Source organism: Limulus polyphemus, unplaced genomic scaffold (assembly GCF_000517525.1).
Source record: "Limulus polyphemus unplaced genomic scaffold, Limulus_polyphemus-2.1.2 Scaffold556, whole genome shotgun sequence".
NCBI classification, from domain to species: domain Eukaryota; kingdom Metazoa; phylum Arthropoda; class Merostomata; order Xiphosura; family Limulidae; genus Limulus; species Limulus polyphemus.
This window is the reverse complement of record NW_013666166.1, coordinates 157,124-163,543: the sequence shown is the minus strand read 5'-3', so window position 1 is coordinate 163,543 and position 6,420 is coordinate 157,124. Positions and strand designations below refer to the sequence as shown.

General features: G+C 33.0%; 1 protein-coding gene across 1 annotated transcript in view; it reads right to left on the bottom strand.

Annotated features, from left to right (window-relative positions):
• Positions 1–6,420, bottom strand: part of LOC111085690 (ras-related and estrogen-regulated growth inhibitor-like) — a 38,914-nt gene that overhangs the window by 19,330 nt on the left and 13,164 nt on the right. The window lies entirely within an intron of this gene.

Below are 6,420 nucleotides of genomic sequence, written 5' to 3'. Positions count from 1 at the left end.
GTGGGATTGACCGTCACATTATAACGCCCCCACGGCTGAAAGGGCGAGCATGTTTGTTGTGACGGGGATTCGAACCTGCGACCCTCTGATTGCGAGTCGAGCGCCCTAACCACCTGGCCATGCTGGGCCCTGTTTTTAGGTCTACATTTCAAATGCAATTACATGGTGTAAATCTGAAATAAATTTTGCAGAGAACAGCTACGAAGTAAAAATGAACGTGTCTGTCGAGAGCTCAGGTTATACGGCTACGGTGGTGCAAATTTGGTTTCAAAAATGGGAGGGAACAGTTTCTGTAGTTGAAGTGGCACATCTATGAGAGTATTCATAAAAAAGTTATTGAGAAAAGTTTCCCTTGTGAGAAATTGGTTTGGTTTGTTTTGAATTTCGCGCAAAGCTACACTAGGGCTATCTGCGCTAGCCGTCCTTAACCTAGCAGTGTAAGACTAGAGGGAAGACAGCTTGTCATCACCACCCACCGTCAACTCTTGGGCTACTCTTTTACCAACGAATAGTGGGATTGACCGTCACATTATAACGTCCCCACGGAAAGGGGGAGCATATTTGGTGTGACTGGGAATCGAACCCGTGACTCTCAGATTGCTAGTCGAGCGCCCTAACCACCTGGCCATGCCGGGCCTCTTGTGAGAAATAGGCCTATGTATGGCTAGAATATTCACATTTTTATCATTATCAACGCTTTCAGATTACTAGTTACGTATAGTAGCGTCTCTCCCCCCGTTGACTCAGCGGTAAGTCTGAGAGCTTGTAATGCTAAAAAAATCAGATTTCCATACTCGTGGAGATACATCACTGATAGCCTATTGTGTAGATTTGGGGTTTACAACAAACAAACAAACGTAGAGTAGCAATAGAACTGTTTATAAACATAACATCAGATATGTGAGACTATTGACTATAAGCGTATGTCTTTTTGAGTTTTTAAATTGTTTTAAAGGGGTAATACCGTAAAAGCAGGCTCCGCACATTCAGTTATGGGTGAGTTATAAGCGGATTCATAGTAGGACAAAAGTGGTAGTTGGTCTGACTGACTGAATTCACTTTATTCAGCAGTTCAAAATTAGAGACTCTATATCAGAACACGATGGGTTTCTGGTCTTGTATTTTAGCACATGTTGAATATACTAAAACAGGTTGAACATACTAAATTTATTAGTCTAGACAGCAATGACGTTAAAACATCGCTTTGCACGATTATTACTCAGTTTATACTTACGGTTGATGACATGCATGACACAACATTAATTCTAATGAATTTCAATATAACAGTGAGTTATTCCTTAGAATAAGCTATTGATCGACCAACTTTCGGTGGAAATAATGGCTTGTATAGAAACAAACGAGTGTCATGTTTATAAGAAGACGCAGGGAAGTGAAATCTGATCGTTAATAAAAATGTCTGAATTTCAATACCCACTTAGTTCGCCAGAAACGTGACCAGTGTTATAAATACTTATGTTTGCTTCAATACATATTAAGGAGATGTTAAGTTACTTGGTGTGCACTAATGCAATTACAGGACTGCTAACTAAAAAAAAGAAAAACAATCCATATTTTGTATATTATTATGTGGCACGTGTAAACAATAATGGACAATTAATAAGTTCCAATGTTGTGTAAATAATACTTATTATACAATGGTATTTCAGTTGTGTGATGATGGAAAAACTTTAAAACTGACATCAGTTTAATATAAAGAGATAACGAGTGAGACTTCTCGTTAAGAATTACCTGCAAGTCGATCCAGTCTGATACGGTACATATAACACAATTCTCACACATACCGTGTATTAAACAAGGTTAACGCACACGTTTGGACCCTGTGACGTCAAAGCGACTGGTGTCAACGTAAGAGGATAGCTATTTTTATAATACTGTTGGAGATTAAACGTCATTAGCTGTAGAATAAAATAACAAACAGCGAAATATCGCCCAACCAGTTTTTGATGATATATTTAGTGACATACTGGGTTTTTCTGAACAATGAAATTCATTTTTAAATTCAACTTATTATACAATGTTATTTCAGTTGTGTGATGATGGAAAGAATTTTAAAACTGACATAAGTTTAATATAACGAGACAACGAGTGAGATTCTTGTTCTCTCGTTAAGAAATTATTTCCACTGAGGTGCTACGGAGCCTTTTAAAAGCTTTACACAATGGTTTATATGAGCAGAAACTTACAGTATCTGTCATGTATTAAGTCACATCTGGATAGGGCGTAATAGGTGCAAAGAAAATTATCATTGAAAACGATATGTATGTTTCACATTATCGGCTTATCTCATGAATTATAAAAAACAACAAATTGATAATAATAGGTGCAAAGAAAATTATCATTGAAAATGATATGTATGTTTCACATTATCGGCTTATCTCATGAATTATAAAAAACAACAAATTGATAATAATAGGTGCAAAGAAAATTATCATTGAAAATGATATGTATGTTTCACATTATCGGCTTATCTCATGAATTATAAAAAACAACAAATTGATAATAATAATCTATTGAAATATGAGAATTTAAATTCAGAAACTGGGATGACCCCCTTTAGCTCACTTAAGAATCAAAAGTTCTCATGTCTAATAATGCTGTGAAATTTATGTATTGACAGTTTCTCGAACTTTATAGATAATATACTAGATTTTAGTCTCATATCTCTACATTTTCGAGTGTAAGGGGCATTTCAGATCAAAACTTAGTTAATATATGATTGCAACTCATTATTTACAATAAAAAAAATGTTGGATCTAAATTAGATTCTCCTAAAAAAAAATTTCACCTATTTACTTATTATTTATTATTATTGATAAGTTTAACTGTTGTAGATTTTAAAACTTGGATATGTCTTCTTTTGTTTCTACATTTTAAAACTGTTAAATCAGTAGAAGACAAAAACACTATTTGGCAGTAAATATAAATTAGTTAAATTGCAAAATCATAAAACAAAACTGCTAGTAAAGTCAGTAAGAGCTATTTTCCGTAATTTTCGCAAGACAACTACACTGCCATGGAAATTACTTCCTGAACTAGGTGGCACTAATCTGAAATAATGACGTGTACGAAAGGAAGTTTATTTATTTTGAATATTAAATACAAGGGCTATCTTCGCTAGCCGTCCATATTTTTGAACCGATAAAATAGAGGAAAGGCAACAAGTCAGTAGCATCCGCCGCCAACTCTAACTGAATAGTGGGATTTAACTGTCACTCTTTTGACGCACACATGACCTAAAAGTACAGAGCAGGATTTTCTAGAACGGGACACCAACCACGAATCCTCGGATCCACAGTCTTACACAATGACCACTAGACCATGACAGGTGCTAGGACAGAAAGTAATTAAAGCATGATTTGTTATCTTACTAAACAATATTTCCAATTCAATAAAACAAAATTTTTATCTTACGTTTGTATAGTAAGATACAGGATAATTTTATATAAATCCCCTTATTTAAAATTATTATATCTTAAAAAAATCACCTGACCCGAGGAAAAAAAATCAATAATCTCGCATTGCTGAAACAAGATAAACAAAGGCGATGCTATTTAGCTAGAAAAGCGATTGAGGTGTGTAGTATAATATGGCTTTAAAAAAATGTGTATTTTTATACCTTATGATTCTCAAAAAACCTCTGTTGCAGTATAGTTTCTCTATGACAAACACTTTTTAAGATATTGTTATTTTGAATATATATTTTTTAATATCCAATCCCTTTTCTAAATTTAAAATGTTCATGGAATTAAGGGAGCAGTGAAAAAAATAGGTATTAATCATCACCGTGACCTTTAACCATTGGGCATCTCCTGAATTTATTTAATGCTGTTCTTGTTAAATTCATTACGCTTGAGACATGCAACACAAAACATCTGAATTTGTCATTAGTGAAATATATGATTAGAAACTAACGCACTAAAAAAATAAGTTTCGATATATGTTCCCCCCAGTGGCACAGCGGTATGTCTGCGGACTTACAACGCTAGAAACCGGCTTTCGATAGCCCATTGTGTAGCTTTGTGCTTAATTACAAACAAACAAACAATCGATATATTTTAATCAGAAAAGAGGCGAATTACACATACTTTCAAATAAAATGTTAAGATCATTACAATCAGTGAAAATAGACGATTTTTGAAAAGTCTTATATTTTCTTTTCCTTTATATATATATATATATACGCAATCTTACAGAGAATATTAACCGCTTTGTTGGTGTTGGTGCTTTCTGACATTCTCATAAGTATTAATTGCTATTTAGCTTAATAAAATCTGTTAAATAATATTCTATAAACAGGGGTACTAGGAGAAATGAGTGCAAAATAATTCATAACGGAACTTGGATCAGTAGCTTTTTTACTTAAACACGTGCAACATTTTTCCATTATTATGAGCAATGACTTAAGGCTTAGTTTTGTAATCCATGTTCTTCCCAAGAACCATAATACCCTCTTTCTAACTGTGTGAAATAATTATCTACCTCCTTCTAATAATGCTCAATAATTCCTTTCTTCCTTCTAAAAATGCCCCCAAATTTTCTAACTCTATTTGACAATGGTCAATAATTCGCCATTTCTTTCCTTCAAACAATAGCTAACAATTCTCTCCCTTTCATGTTATTTTCATTTTTGTATTGCAGTGAACAGAAATATACAACTCAAAACATGCAAAATTAAAACTAGAACAACACATTTTTATTTTCCAGGAAAAATATGTTTATCTTACACAGTTTTATCTTGATAAAAAATACGCTAAGAAAACTACTACAATTACAAAAAAAAGGTTTTATTTTATTATTACTTTATTTTATAGCTCAAATAACTTTGTTTCTGATTCATGTGAAACCTCCACCGGTGGTTCTGAGGGCTAATAACGCTAATATTTGGTTTTCGTTATTCGCGGTGAGCACAGCACAGATAGCCCATTGTGCAGCTTAGCATTTGACGACAAATAAACAAATAAATTTTGATTCATGCAAAGTACTTCGAATTTAATTAAAACTATGTTATAAGATAAGAATAGCTTAAAATATGTTTATTAACATTGGAATTAGAAAATTAGAATGATAAGTCGTAACAGGAATATTAAAAAGTTTTAAAAAGGCATAAAATGTGAAATATGTGGTATTTCGCCAGTAAAGAAAAAAAATTCTAACGTTCGAACCCTCTTTTAGAAAATACAACCATAACAACAAACGAAATTACCGTTTTTATAAGTAACACCACCTACAAAAAACAAACAAAAGATAACTAGCAAGTATTGCACAAACGGCATAGTTCCTACCACTTAGCGGCCTGGCATGGCCAGGTGGTTAGGGCGCTCGAATCGCAATTTGAGGGTCGCGGGTTCGAATCCCCGTCACACCAAACATGCTCTCCCTTTCAGCCGTGGGAGCGTTATAAGTGACGATCAATCCCACTTTTCGTTTGTAAAAGAGTAGCCCAAGAGTTGATGGTGGGTGGTGATGACTAGTTGCCTTCTCTATAGTCTTACACTGCTAAATTAGAGACGGCTAGCGCAAATAGCCCTCGAGTAGCTTTGCGCGAAATTAAAAAAAAAATTTACCACTTAAACTGCATAAAAATGACTCAACAGGAAAGTTTAAAAGTTACAAGAGCAAATACTGCTCACACTAATACGTATCATTACTGAATCAAAAAATATGAAATTTATCAACACAATTTCAATATATTTTTAATTATTGTAACTAGCTAGACAATATTATTCGATGAATGCATTAATTCTTTCATTGTTTGTATATCTAACCACTTCATTGCCTTTATTCAATTTTGAAAATTTGTAATGCATCCTGGTGGGAATTTTGATATTTATTATTAATATTTATTAATATTATTTTCTAATAATATTAGAAAAAAATTACCTTCATTCTCCAGATGATATAAAAAAATGTTCTTAAAATCATCTGGAAAATAAATATTTTTACCAACTTTGTTGTTGAAAATGCCTTTATTTATGTTATTATTTTTTTACTTAGTTTATTTAGTTACTTTGTGCAATATGTCATTACTATATCCTTTCATGCTTTTGCATTCCTTCTAACTTGACCCAAGTAATTAATTACTGTGTGTGTGTGTGTGTAAATGTTATTTTTCATATCTTTCTTGTTCTACTGTGTGTGTGTAAGTGTTATTTTTCATACTTTCTTTGTTCTACTGTGTGTGTGTAAGTGTTATTTTTCATACCTTTCTTTGTTCTACTGTGTGTGTGTGTGTTATTTTTCATACTTTCTTTGTTCTACTGTGTATGTGTAATTGTTATTTTTCATACCTTTCTTTGTTCTATGTAGTGTTCGTAGTAGTTAGTTACTTTACTTACTTACTTTACGTTTGTTCTACGTTGTGTAGTAGTTGTAGTTAGTTACGTTATTTACTTCTTACTT